This window comes from Sipha flava, unplaced genomic scaffold (genome assembly GCF_003268045.1).
Source record: "Sipha flava isolate LNK unplaced genomic scaffold, YSA_version1 103_pilon_pilon, whole genome shotgun sequence".
NCBI lineage: Eukaryota > Metazoa > Arthropoda > Insecta > Hemiptera > Aphididae > Sipha > Sipha flava.
This window is the reverse complement of record NW_020271717.1, coordinates 288969-305128: the sequence shown is the minus strand read 5'-3', so window position 1 is coordinate 305128 and position 16160 is coordinate 288969. Positions and strand designations below refer to the sequence as shown.

At 25.3% G+C, this 16160-nt stretch overlaps 1 protein-coding gene across 1 annotated transcript in view; it reads left to right on the top strand.

Annotated features, from left to right (window-relative positions):
- Positions 1 to 1514: 1514 nt before the first annotated feature.
- The window catches only part of LOC112682133, a 44203-nt gene continuing 29557 nt past the window's right edge, over positions 1515 to 16160 (top strand). Inside the window, exons 1-2 of the mRNA XM_025552650.1 lie at positions 1515 to 1691; positions 14668 to 14749. The gene's annotated coding sequence lies outside the window, so the exon portion shown is untranslated. The remainder of the gene's footprint in view (positions 1692 to 14667; positions 14750 to 16160) is intronic.

Below are 16160 nucleotides of genomic sequence, written 5' to 3'. Positions count from 1 at the left end.
ATTTCCGCTTTGTTAATAAACAAAAAATCTCTACAAACGCGAATAATAATTTTTTAAGTAAGAAAATTTAACCGTTTTTAATGAAATAAGAAAAAAATATAAAGACAACTTCTTAGTTTTCAAACCAATATTGTTTTTAAAAAATAAACCTATCATAATTTTTTTATGTTCTATTAGATTTTTATTATATTGAAACTGATTTATTAAGTATTAAGCAACAATTAAATTAGTTTATTGTCTCTCTTGAAAAGTACCAAAAATGAGATACATGTTGTTGCTGTTAAGGTAGCGATATATAGCTTTAAGTTTAATGAACTCAATATTAACGTGAATAAAACTCAATAAACGAATTAGACTTAATAAGTATCATAAATTAAATTACCTGTACTTAATTTGAGTTAATAAATTAAAAATAGTATTGTAATTGTATATATAATATTTTCTATTAAAGACTATACTTGCGAAATGTCTATCAAAAATTTAAATTATTTTGTATCGATTCCTAAACAAATTTGTAGCAATTGCATTACTTGTATATTTGGACCAGTAGCATATCCAATACTTTCATCAAGTTCTTTTATGGTGTAATTTTACTACAATAAATTACTTTTATATAATTAATGCAAAATTTTAAAGCTGGAATGTATGAAATATGACTGGGAGTTATTTTATACCAGTTATCGATTCTAACTTAGAAAAAGAGATTTATTGTTTGTAACGAGTTAAATGGTAAACGATCAATTTACTAATTACCCATTTATGTTATCCTAATAATCAGTAAAACTTTTCAACAATTGTACAATACATGTTTTTTTTTTATATATTAATGAAGAAACATGTTGTTATTTTCTTAAAATATTATGTATATATTTTAATTATATTTTATGTATGGTTAGCTAATTTCGAATATTTTACAAAATTGATAATAAAATCTGGAATTGACTTATCGTCTAGATTTTTAACTGAACTATGTTTTAATGTTGATCAATCTCAGTAAAACAAGTATTATTTTTGTATACATTTGAACGGTATCTAGCGGTGAGACAATTAATATTACGAAAAATAAACTACCATCTATAAATAAATACTTCCCCCTCTCAAATAACATAATATGTTTTAGTATAATACCTAATAATTTTGTTGTACAAATAATTAAAATGTCTACTTAAAAAGTCGGTTTTTATTCAATACGTTATGCTGCCGGCTTAAGCGTACATTTTCCGACAGTATTAAATATTATAAATAAGTATTACTATCTATTATAATTATAGTAGCAACTATCATATTTTTATTATTATTAGTAGTTGTAGTAGTATCAGTTATAGAAGTAGTAATATAGTAAATAGTAATCATAATACTAGACTTGATAGTAGTAGTAGTAAATGTGGTCGTAATAGTAGGAGAAGAGGGGAAAAAAAAGGAAAAAAGAAGAAGACTGATGGTGGGTACGCAAAATAGTGGCTAGTGTATCTATAAATATAATGGTATGCGTCGAGAATCGAGATGACGGTTCGGCTAGCGGATTGTTAGTAGTTGAGTGTGTGCACGTTTTATCGTCGTCGCGTAATGTGCCTAGTATATGCGCGTAGTCGTGACGTCAACGTGTTCCAGCACAGCTTTTGTTTTCACGCTGTCGTTCTCGCAGTATTATGAAATCGCCCAAGACCCGTACTTGGAAAACATTTGAATGGGTGAGAATTGTTTTTTTTCGTGCTACAAACATTTCCTAACGCAATTTTATGATATCTTTTTAACTTAATGTTATCATAACAATAATATACATGTATACATATATATATATATATATATTATATCGTTATCACAAACGTGCAAACGTCTAAGAGTGGTATTATTTTTAAGGCGTGCCGCCGCGTATATTTACGTGCCGTATTTCCATATGAATATTATTATTATTATCATCATCATCATCATCATCACCGTCGTTATATGCTTAAGCACTGAGTGCTTACGACGAACAATAAGCGACCGCGGGTGTGATACAACCACGGTGTGCAACGTTTTCCATGTTTCCCTAATACGCGACCGAGACGAATAATAAGTGTTCCCGAAATCAAAACACAATATTAATACGTATTCACTCGGTTCCTTTCGTATCAGCCAATAACGATTTTGAATTTTTTATCTAATAGCTGTTATTCTCCTACCCGCATCCATTGGGAAACCATTGTTTTTTTTTTCGAACCATGATAAATTATTGTACTATGCCATAATTCTTTTTTAGACGTTATAATAGCGGTATTTTCGTCTTTAATCTACGACACTAAGTAGTCTATTCTAAAAAATAAAATCAATATAAAACATTAGAGCTAAAGAACTCTGAAGAAGTTCATCGCATATTAATGTGTATGATCCAAACGTTTAAGAAAAAACAAGACTGATATAATGTTTCTGTGTAATAGGATTAGAAACGTATGATCTATTTGTTAATTTTGATATAAAGCTTTTTTTCTCTATTCATAATTTATTAATTACATCTCAGAAGGCATATATATAAATTATGGGAAAAAAGCTAAAAAAAAACATTTCACAGTTTGACAAAACAAACTTAAGGTACATTAAAATAGTAAATATCAAATTGTTTTAAATTTCAAATGAAATTGTGATATATTTAGTACTCATTTTTAAAACACCAAAAAAGGATATGTGTAAATCATAAACTATTATAAATGTTTGATCGTACTATTTTTTTTTTTTCATTCGTTTAATTGAATTAATTATTTTGCTAAAAATATATATTTTTTGGGTGTTACTTTCCTTAGACATGTATAAAAAATTAAAAGTCCGATTCCGGTCGTTGCTCTCTGTTTTGATTATAATTGGCCTTGAGACAAAGTTGCTTTTAACTCTCTTGAATAAGAATTACTATATTCGGGCTTTTTTTTAAAAAAAAAATTGAAATTTTTATTATTAATTACTCAATTGATAATTCATACTCACAAATTGTATATTTACGTGATGAAAGTGAGATAAACAATATGTTTTAATAACTTATTGCTTTAAACGGATAATAACAAAATAGTTTCATAATATGAATTTTTATTTTATGATTTTATTAGTAAATGCTTATTTTATACTTGAAACAAACTAAATAACGTTTATCTTTATAAAAAAATACATTTTAATTATCTCAGTATCATAGTTTAATGATAAATAAATAAAAAATCTATAAATTTGGCATACTTATTCAATCACATTTTAATTTATATCACAACTATATTAATGTATTATTCATAGGCTACTCTTCAATAATATACTAATTTATTGCAATATTTTCCAGAGTCCTACGATAGTATAAATACTTAAATAATACTATAGTTAAGTCTTTTCTTTATATTGGATTAGGGATTATACTTCTCGTTTGATCTAATCAACAAAAAATTTTTTATATAAAAATTAAATTTGATTACACTTATTAAAATAAAGGAGTTATAGAAGTTATATTCGTTAGATAATATGTAAAAAATAACATTTTTTTACCTATAATCCAGCAGTAGATTCGTCAATTATTATTAAATTATACATAAAAACTTATATTATTAATTTCTAACTTTAAGCTGTTAAAATAATGAAGACATAACCAAATAAATGAAGATTTCTCTACAGTTAACATTCAGATGAATGGCATACTATTCATTTTAAATGACATAAACATTTAATTCATGATATTGAAACCTAAACCTCTTAAACTTCTTCATATCTTAGAACATCAATATTCAGTACGATTAAATATTGAATAGAAAGGTACTTCTTACATTAAACGAATATAATTTTGTTCTATTACACGAGATATAAATAGTAAAATGTAAATTATTGTTAGGATTTTTACTGACATGATTCATAGTTTATTAATTGACCGCAAAAAAGTGTGTTATCAAGCTATAGAAAGACAATGTTTAATGTCGACTAAAAATATTTGTATGTGCCGTTTATAATATCTAAATATAATATAGTGGTGTCTCGAGTTGCATTAACCTAAAATAATTATTAATCTAAATTCGTCAGACTCCCATTTGAATAATATATATTCTTATTGTTAGGTATAATGTTCTAAGTGTTATTAATTATCTGCTAGTATAGCATACTTAATTTATATTGTAATTCACTGATTAATGCTTTATTTTACTTATGGCTCTTTCGAGTTCACAACATGCTTAATTCAATCGATGTTTTTGATTTAAGAAATATATTTACTGAAATAATTAAAATATGATGAATATGAAAATAAATATACTAAGGTACTATAATATTAAATATAAAAATTTGAAAATCTATGAACTGCGAACTGAAATAATTTATTGATAATTGTTTTCATCGATTTTATGAGAGATGATTTAACTAACAAATGACTCTATTTTATACAGAAAATAAAAAAGAATACAATTATTTCATAAATAGAGACTCCATTAAAAGTTTTAGTATGTACACATATTTATGTAACCAATGATTAATGATAAATATCTATATCAGTTGTGTCTGGCCGATTAATTAAATCACTTAAAAATCGTACGAGTCCCTGATGGTAAATAATTTTCGTTTAATACTTTTGAATATAATAACCAAAAAAAAATGTATATAAAAATACAAGGTTAAATTAGAAATAAAATACATAATATAACCATAATGTGCACAATTTTAATATTTTTAATTGATAAGCTAATTATAAAAATTTAATATTTAGTTTTGCCAAATAAAAATGTTATTTATTTCATAAAATAGGTATCCATTTTATTTATAAATCGATTGAGATTCAATTCTAAATTTCACGGTCAACTTAAATACTGATCTTTTTTTTTTTTTAGAAACATCCATAATTTGGAAGACCGTCAACTTGTCAGTCGGATATTTATAATAGTCTTGAATATTGTCTTTGAACTAATTAATAAAGGATCAAAGAAAATAACAGACAGTTTGGGATTTATTCCTTGTACTGCAATCCATTAAAATTATTACAGATTTTCTAAATCAATTTGCACATTAATTAACGAATTAAATACGTATATATGCATAACATTAAAGAAATAATAAATTATTTTATTTAATTTCCAGAAATATTTATAATAATGTGATTTAACAATATACTCGTAAAATTATTAGTAGATAATTTATCATGATTTTAATCATTACTGATTTAAAATTCAAAAAGTGTATTTATAAATTAATTAATGTGATTATTTATTAAAAATTATTAACTTAAATGTAAATTATAAATGAACAATTAGCTAAGCGTATTATATTTTTAACAGATCTTGGATGACTTATGCTAATTTTATTTAATACTTTTATTTTTATCGTTAAATTATGTTCATTATTAAATACATCATAATATTATAATTCAAAAAAGAAAATTATATAATATTACTTTAATTATCGATTTTAGCCACTTGTAGGACAACATATAACGTTTATCGTTCCTTTTTTTTTATTATTTTAAGAAATTTTTATAAACATTTCTTATGATTACTGAATGATAAGTGTAAAAAATAACTCGCAAAGAAAACAATTTATTACCTTTATGCTAATGTGCATTTATTTCTGTAATAATCTTCATACATTTTTTCTTTAAATGGAACAATCAACATTTTACATGTGAATTGTTACTACAGTATCGAATTTGATCCTTATTTTTAATTTCTAAATCAATTAAAAACATTTCCCAACTCTTTTAGAATTGTTAATAAAATTGACAAAATGATACAAATCACAACAAATCCGTTGTAATCAAAATCGAATACTGATGATTATTACTTTATTCAAATTTAAAATTTATAACCCGAGTTCGATTAACAGAAAATGTTCAACATTGATGAGTTTTTGATTTCGTTAGTAATTATATTTTATTTGTATAGATTATTATTACATGAACAATTATAAAAAAAATTAAAAATGAATAGTTTTTTTGGCAAAACAATGAGTTATAAAAATTAATATTCAATGAAAGTTACATGAAAACTACAACTCATATGTTTATTATAGATACCTATTTCTTACAAATGTAATAAAATAATCTAACCTTATAAACATATATTCAAAAATGATAAAAACTTTCTATGATGTTTGAAAAAATATCTAATAAAAATAAAATTTTAATTAATTGAAGATAGAAGTGCGGAAATATTCAAGGTTAGCTGTACTCACTCAAAATAAAAACTTATTATTTAGATATAAGATATTCCTAACATTTATATTTATTGAACATATCTCATACGAAATTTAGCCAATATCATAGTACTCGTATTAACTATTAATAGTGATAGCAACATTAATCTGTCTACGTATTACGTTTTGAAACTGCAAAATACACAAGACAATGTGATAATATATAATTAAATATCTAAACTATCGATTCAGAGCAATTCAAAATCACGTATGAATACTTTTATGATTTTTAATGTATATTTAAAATTATGGTTTCAGGTGGTACTAGAAATGTGTATCATACTTCACACTCTCTTATTTTCGTTTAGAGAAATATATATATATACATAATACGTAAATATTGTGTATATGTATTTTGATGTACCGTTTAAATTTGGAAAACCCTCAATGTCTAAAGGAGATAGTAAAAAATACACACGTGTACAAACTTATAGTCGTCATCACCGACCGTAATTCTACGTACAAATGCGCGAACGATATAATGAAATAATTTGGGTGCACGTTGGTTTTTTGTTTTATTTCTCACTCGTAGTGATATTTGTGTGTACATATTTATTTCCCCGTGCAGATACGATTGACGCGTGAAACTGTACGCGTTGAAAGCGGTTCATTAAGGAGACCGTGCTGCTGCAATGTTGGTATATCTAAAATTAAATACAAATCTGACTCGTCTTGTAATAATATATACGCGCGAACTACAGTAGAGAGAGAAAAAATAAATAAATAAAAACAAAGAGAAAAAGACGATTGCAAACCACTAATATACTGAAGAGTGCAAGGAAAACAACATACACGTGATACAGGCGTACATCTTTTTTATTTATCTTCTCTTCTCCCCCTTCGGCCACGGTCTGGTCGTCTTCGTGTTCACCATAGTCGTTGTCATCATCACTCGCCGTCGGCATCTCATTTTATTTTTATTATTATTATTATTATTGTTAGCCGCCTTTGATTCGACAACTTAGTCCGCCCATACGTAATCGCCTTCAACATCGTAACTTATAACCGACCGCTGTTGAACTTGCGTCTCGGACGACCATGAAATGCCCCGAAACCGCTGACCGCGCGATTCACGGTCACGTTGACAACACACTATTGTCCCCGAACACCGTCGTGTCGCCATGGCCCAAAAACGCAAATCGACCTTCGGTTAGACCATTCCAGACCAGCCTAATTGAGATCCACTGACAGACGCCCAACGATAGACCGCGCAGACGCGTATATTATTATAATTCATTAAAAGAAAATTGACGTCGAACTTTGTATAGTCGACACAGGTTTCAGTATTGTTCGAGCCGAAGACTCCGAGTAGTACCAAACATGCGTCAATTAAAAGAGACTCAGCCTCTAGTCCCTCGAAAAATTCGCTCACGTGCACACACACTTTATTTGATGGTAGGGTTGTATCGATAGAATTATTAGCAAGGGGCAAACATGAATTTTGGCAGTTATAAATATTTTACTACAGCCACCACCACCTAAATCAAACTGATCCGTACGAGCTTTGTCCCCACACGTCATATTAATACTTTAGGGAACTTTCTGTTATTTATTGTCTTGTATTTATATAAAATATACCACTTAATAAAATATGTATAATAGTATCAGACATCTTGCTGAGTTGTCAATAAAATCAAAACATTAAGTAAGCAATTCAAAATAAGACAAAATACATGTGTAACATAAATAAATATTATCATCAATAATATTACTATAAATATTATTAATTAATTGTTTTTAATATTAAATTAAAATTAAGATATCCTATAATAAATTGGATATGGCAGCAAACGTATCGATTGCAGTCTTGTAGTCAATATTAAAATCTTTTTCACAATAAAGAAGCATTAAACTTTTCAATCTATTATCTCCTGTCGTAGATATTAACCGAATCTGAATCAGTTTTACCTACAAAGTTAAAGTTAAAAATTAATTGTCATTTTTATTTAAGACCCTACATATTTAAGTTAAGTTTATACAAATAATTTTCTAGTCATAATATGAACACAAAACTATTTACTTTAGAGAAAGCTCTTTCTGTACTGGCAGATGAAGCAGGAATTGCCAGTAAAACTTTATACACATAGTGTAGATTTGGAAAACTTTGAAGTATTTTATAATTTGACAAGACTTAAAGTAATTGTTCTGAACTAATATTTGAATCATTGTTTTCTTCATTTAAAGGCTCATCAGAATCACTATTTTGATTAATATCACCTTTTGATGCAATTTAATTTTTGTGTAATGTATTTGGAGACATGCCATCAATAAGAGCATACATTCACTTGCTAAATCATATATATTCATTTTTTAGGGTTGTTCTATCAAGTTTTGGTAATCATTTGCAGAGTTCTTGAAATACATCAATTTCATACTTTGCATAATTTTTCATATATATTGCATACTTTTCATAATTTGCTTTGGAAAATTGTTAAGCAATCCGTTTACAAGTTTCATAAATTCTTTATCTGTTCTAAAATTGCTTACATTTTTTTAGCTTTATTAACTAATACTACAGTTTAAATAAAATATAAGTTTTTAGATTGTAAATAGTTTTAGTGAGAAAAATATTTGAACACTAATCAGGTAATTAACTTGAGAATTATGAATACCAAAGTACCTACTAAACACAAAATGTAGGTACTTTCAAAATTATTTATCAGAATAATATCATGTAGATATAAGTAAAACCATAAATAATAAGTATAATATTGAACAAAAATGCGATTATAATTATCTACACAAACACCTTAAAAATAGTTTGTTCATATACGATTATAGTCTATGGGCCGGTTCATTTTGCTAGTAATATAACAATTTAGTTAGTTACGTTATACGTCTTGCATAACCGCACAGGCTTACGACTCAATAGCAGATCAGCCAAGTGCAAAAAACATTATATGGATATCAAAATATCATTTATAGTGATATTACTCAAAGCCCAAGAGCCAAGGGGTATCACTATACAATTGGTCACGAGGCCACGTTATTATAAATCACTGTATCCGCTGCCACTGCCCAACATTTTTAATACTCGACACGGACAATTAACCGTTTTGTACCCATCTTCGCCTCGCCGCTACTCGATGACATACAAAACGATTGTCATAATGAAAAGTGTTACACTTTTATAGTTTTACAAGACGTATTATTATCGTCAACGGAAAATTCATATACTCTCAGAAAATATTGTAATCAAAAATTCAACGTTCTAGAATCTAGATCATTTATTTATTTACACTAAAAAAATTAATAATCATTTTTTTTATCTTTTTTTATTGAAATACTTTTATACAAATATTTACAATTTGATAGTGTTTTTAAATAAGCATATTTTTTTGTAAGAATAAATAAAATTTGAAGGCTTGATCAGAAAGCTGTGAAACCTACATTAACTTGGTTTTAAATAATGGTCATAATCAAAAAATGCATTAGAATAGAAAACAATTTGAACAAATGATTCATACAATCGATCAGAGGGTGTCATAATACTGTATATTTTTCTCAGAAAATTATAGTGATAATTAGGGATTTGATTTAAATTAAGTAAAAAATTAAAAATATTTAAATATATATTTGTTTATTAATTCATAAATATTTATTTATAATATTGAAATATTGAAATTGAAAATAAGATATAATTCACTATAATTTATAAATAATTCATAATACAAAAATAAAAATGATTATTCTGAATCATCCGAATATTCTTGGGAGAAACAATTAGAAACGACATATAATATGATATTTTCAAATTTCAAATTTCGGTAATTAGATCTTAGTGTTAGTTTAAAACGGCTAAATGATTTCTCCACATCAACGGAAGTGACAGGTGCATATTTCATACATGTTAATTCTTTTGGATTGTAGTCTATTTATAAATTGCTATTTGGAGTTTTGTTTAATAGTATTTCTCTTTCGACTTTACAACTTTAAATCCTGGGTTTTTTCTCAATATGTTTTGTGATTTAGAGTTTGTTAAAACTCTAATTTCTCGAGGAACGTGTTCTAATTGCTTAATGGCATTATCTACTATTTCTAGGCACTCGGTTAATGCCATTTAGCAGTTTCTAATTTTGAAATAGTATCAACTAAAAGTCCAAAATGAAAATGCTAAATTATTTTTCAAGTTTTTTGAAATTTGTACCTACTTCCTAGATAAGATAATGTACAAACTTAATCATATATTTTCGTCCATCGTAAAATACTAAAATAAAAACGGAAATTCTACAATAATACAGATTACGTATATTTATTAGTAAAATATTTAAAATGAAATTAGCATCAGTTCATTCAAAATTAAATGAAACGTTCATATAATATATATATATATTTTATATTATGTCAAAAATTTTCTGATATTAAAACTACATAAAAATATTTATTTAAATTAAAATCCGTTCCTTAATGATAATACATTGATTATTTAACATCTTAGTATAAACTCAAATGACGTATTATGATTGCCTTATTTTAAGTATAAGTCGTATCGAATGAAACATATATTGTATAATAAAATTACTCTCATAAAACAAATATAATAAATTTTCAAATCGTGATAACATTATTATACTCGTAATGGAATGATCTTAGATATTATTTCGTCATAACTGAACTATGAATACTATGTTAATGTAATTATTACCTTCAATTATAATTTAACTGAGTAAATAAAAACAAAATGTTTATACTAGTTATTTATTTAGATTAAATGACCAAACCAACATTTAATTTATTATGTGGTGTCCACAAAGAATCATTGTCATTGCTCAACTCTAATCTCATTAATTTTCAAACTTTCTCTTTCTCACTTTTCAGATACTCTTGGACAGTGACTTACATTGTATACTCCATATTGATAAGATAATATATGACATATATAATTATATATGATGTATTCCAAATTATTTTCTCCGACAGAAATATTCTAATTTCTCTAACTACCCAATTTCAATATTATTTTTTCTTTTTTATACTTCCATAACAATTTTTTTTTATTATTTCATTAGTCTACCTCTTAACTATTTATCTTCATGGATTATAATAATTGTATAAGTATATACAATGGTTATAATTTATTATAAGTATTATATTTTGAACAAATTTTCAATCATTATACGTATTTTGTAATTTTATAGTTTTATTTATTATTATTTTACAACCATTTTTTTTTTTTTTTTTTTAACAATAGTTATTTGAATATAACACGATTAAGCAATATACATGTGCGTATATAAACATATATGCTGTTATGAATAGTAAGTTAATATTTTTTTATATATTTTATTTACATAATATTATCAATTATGTATTGAACAAAATTAATTTTTCAACATGAACTTAAAATTATATTTCTGATAACATAGAAAACATACATAAATAATAATAGTTTCTTTTCATTGATTTTTTTTCTTATTTAACATACATATTAAATAAGACTTATGTATACTAATGCACCCTGGCGGAGTAGTGTAGTATAGCACAAGAAAGTATTTTTTGTTTTATGTCAAAAATAGATCGCGCTATATGTATATTTTATTCACTACTATATGTACGTGCATTGCTATCCTTGGTCAATTATAAACAACTGAGGTGTATATTATGTAGCTACATACACGGCGCTTTGATATTTATTTTTAAGAACATGAAAAAATACTATTTAGCCAAAAATCCAGTGATGTATTCGCATAGTTGTGGCCCATGAAATAAAATTATCGTTTATCAACGTAACTTTTAAAATTCACGGCATTATAATTTTCAATATATTTTTTTCAATTATGCTGCTGGTTAAATTACTTTTTATGATTAATGTTTATACGCAGGCCTGGATTAACATTATCGTAGGCCCTAGGCACCTAGTCCTTGCAGGGCCGTTGTCCAGTATTTAAATGGTTAAGAAACCTTCTCTTTGGGAGAGCAAGTGTTGAATCTCATACAGTGTTAAGCTTTTAAAAGCAATAATATTTACAACATATGTTAAAAATCAAACCTAAACTTTTATATGACAACTATTATACGATAACATTTTTAACAAATGTTAAAAAAAATTCATTTTAAGCCAAAGCATATGTAATATAAATTGTCAAAAACTATAAAAAAAAATTTTTTACACCAATTTACATAATATAAATCGTAGCCATAGATTATTCGTAGGCCCTAGGTACAGTGCCTATAGTGCCTATGCGCTAATACGGCCCTGTTTATACGGTGTAAATGCTTTTACACAAGATTAGTTGAAATTGAAAAAAATTGTCTTACTAGTCTAATTTAAAGCGAATAATTATTATACCTTTTTCTATTTTAGATTTTGAGTGAAATGAATGTACGAGTACTTATATAAAAGTATATACAATATCGTATTGGGTTGTACAATAATTATTTTATTTTCTGATCGTGAATCTACATCGAAAGAGTATCGTATGTATCTTGTAAATAAATTGATGGTTTTTTTTTTACAATTTTTATCTTTAATTTTAATCTATTATTAAAAAACTTTCTTATTATTAGCTCATGTTTATTTATAAATTGAAATTGTTTTAGTTGCAGGTATCATTTATTTATTTTATTAACATTATGTTTTTCTATAAAATTAAATTTTTGGACTTGAAGTCTTATTTAAAGATTATAAAATATTAAGATTTCCTCGTTATGAAACACTTAAACAACTGTCATTTTAAAATGAAAAATATTTAATGTGTATGAGAATAGAACCTATTTTCGATTTTCGATCAACAGTTGATTCATTATTGCCTTCAAATATAAGTAAATAATTATACTAAAAAAAATCTGTTCTATAATATTTATATAATTTTGGTTGGCGGGAAAAAAAGTGCTATTTCCTTACCTGAATTCTTGCTTCGATCCTTTTTTTTTTTATAGATTTGATTTATATTTTAATTTATATTCACAATGTTTTTCACAAAACTATTTTAGTTCTTTTATTTCACTCAAAGTATTTACAAAGCATTTTCTCTTCTATAAGATATCGTTCTTCGTTGCTAATATGATGACTTATCATTATCATCACTTATCATTGATAAGTAATTTTATAGGCTCAGTAAATGTTGTACTGTCGTATGAATACAATAATGATTTAATACAGTATGTCCCATAAGTCTCGTATCACCCTTAATATCTCCACGGGAAATCAATATATTTAAACGCGGATTTTTTTTTACAATACTTAGTATGGAAATTCTGATCAAATGACATAAAATTTAATTTTTTTTTTTAAAAGAAATCAAAAATTAAAAAAAAAAATGTATGTGTTAAAGAATTTTCAATTTTTAAGATTCTTGAGCATGTTTTTTAAAACATTTTTAAAACAGTTAAAAAAAAAAATATATTAAAATTGTATAAAAATTGATCAATTAGAGCAAGTTATGTATTTGAATAATTATAATAATAGTTGTTATCTAGCAAAACACGAATTGCTCGATTTTATCAATCTCAATTGAAACGATGATTTTTTATGGCAATCTGTAAATATTTAATTATTAGTGGAGTTTTTGGAAATATTAAAATTAAAATTCATATAACATTTTTAAACTTGATTGTTAATAGAAAAAAAAAGAAGATTTTATTACATAAAAACGAAAATAATGCATTACATTCTTTTTTATATATATTAGAAGTGACCTCCATTATTTGTAACACAGAGCTGAAGTTTTTGGACCCAAGCATATTTAACATATTCTAATGTCTCAGGTAAAATATTTTGAATATTTTGTTCAATTTTCTCACGGAGATCAGGCAATGAACACGACGGATAAACAAAATTTTTTAAATAACCCCATAAAAAAAAAAAAAATCCATTGGAAGTAAATCGAACGACCTAGGTGACGAAACTGGATTATTGAAATGTAAAACAATTCATTTTTTTGTTATAATTATTCAAAAACATAATTTGCTCTAACTTGGTCATTTTTTATTCAATTTTAATATTTTTTTTTTGAACTGTTTTAAAAAGTATGCTCAAGAAAATGGCTGTCTTAAAAATTGAAAATTCTTAAATACATAACAATTTTTTTTTTGAATTTTTGAATTTTTTAAAAATAAAATTTAATTTTATGCCATTCGATCAGAATTTTCATATTAAGTATTGTTAAAAAAAACCGCGTTCAAATATATTGATTTCCCGTGGAGATATTAAGGGTGATACGGAACTTATGGGACACACTGTATATTAAAAACGACAAGTTACAAATATAAGAATAAAAATAAAAATAAAATATAAATCAAAAAATAAACTATTTTATATCCGTTAATTTATAAGCACAAGTATAATTTATAACCTAACTACTAGGAGCTTGACACACATTATATATCACATTTCAAACAACTCTAACATAATACTATTAAAAATAATACAGGAATTCATTTGGTTAAAAATTTGCAATATGGTTCGTACATAGAAGCTCATTTATACAATATAAAAATACTTTGTCAAATTAATATAATATACATGTAAGACACTATTTTCTGTTTCAGAATAAAATCAAAATCAAAAAGTCAGCTCATGGGGCATTTGTTAAGGACTAAGGTCTACTCATCGAAGGTGTTTCTCGATACGGTATTTTATTTTTATGATCCTGTTTTTTTATTATCAATCGTTTTGTCAGAAAACAAGCAAGGTGAAAACTAACATTGTGTATTTTTTGGCTTCTCATTTAATTATTTTAAAATTTTAAAATAAATTAAGGTTTTAGTAATTAAAAATATAATTTTGTGAACATTGACGTTACGAATATTTATTTTTTAACAAGGTAAATAATATCGTATAAATAAGATTTTTCGATAAGTTTATTACTGTGCTAAAAAACTTTTGAATAACATTCATATTGGGCAATAAGATATTCTATAAAATTAGATTAATTTAATAATATAATATACATTTTGCCAGTGTTTGTTATTTTTCACTCTTCAACTATGATGATTTTTCATTGTTTTCACAGATTTTTCTTTTTGATTTATTAATATATTTAAAATCTATAAGACTGTGCAAAATATAGTTAAAAAATAAGTGAATTAGAATGGCATAGATTCGGTAAACAAGACATAACTACATTGTATTATACTACTACTACTACATAAATACGAACTCAAATGTTTAAATTATATTTTACAGTAATATTTATGAAATCGACTACATTTTTTGTTGCATTATCTTTCCGTCTAGTTAAAAAAAATCCCGATATATTATATTCACATATATTTTTAACATTTGTTACTGCTTTTATAAAATCAATGACAGTTTAAATTGAAATAAAATTAAAATTAAAAGAAATTTATACCAAAAAAACTATAAAAAAAAAAAAATAAAATAGATCAACAAATAAATAAGCAAACTCTAACTCTTTAGATTTAATGTTCGTTACTAATTCATGTAGAATAATCTCACAAACAGCTTATATTTTAACTCAGTCGGAAATTAATAAATCATATTATTATTTTACAAATATCAGTATAATAGTTTAACATGAAACATTTTAAAATAAATTCTTATCGACAATCGCACATCATATAGTACCCATTGTAAGTGTTGTATGGTATTCGTATTACACATATACATTGTAAATATTTAAAATAATCTTCATTAAATAAGAAAAACTACCGTGTAAAAGGTGTACAAGAGCATTAAAATTAAAGAAACTAACTCGTATTGAGGATGAGATAAATCATAATTTTATGAATGTATTTTGATTTTTGGGTCAAGTGGAACCGTTTGGTTTGTATTTCCATCGTAAAAATAAAACTTTAACACGTATATACAAATAAATCAATAGTAGGCCCCGTTTGGCATATATAAATATAAGATAAATAGAACTAACGAATCGAACCACGTCGTCGTTTAATAAGATCGTTTTAATTATAAGAGATGATTGGGTACTTAATTAATATGTTCTAGAAATCTTAAACACGTTTAATATAAAAATATTTTACATTAAATGCACGTTGACGTTATTCAAAGGCCTCGTGAGTAA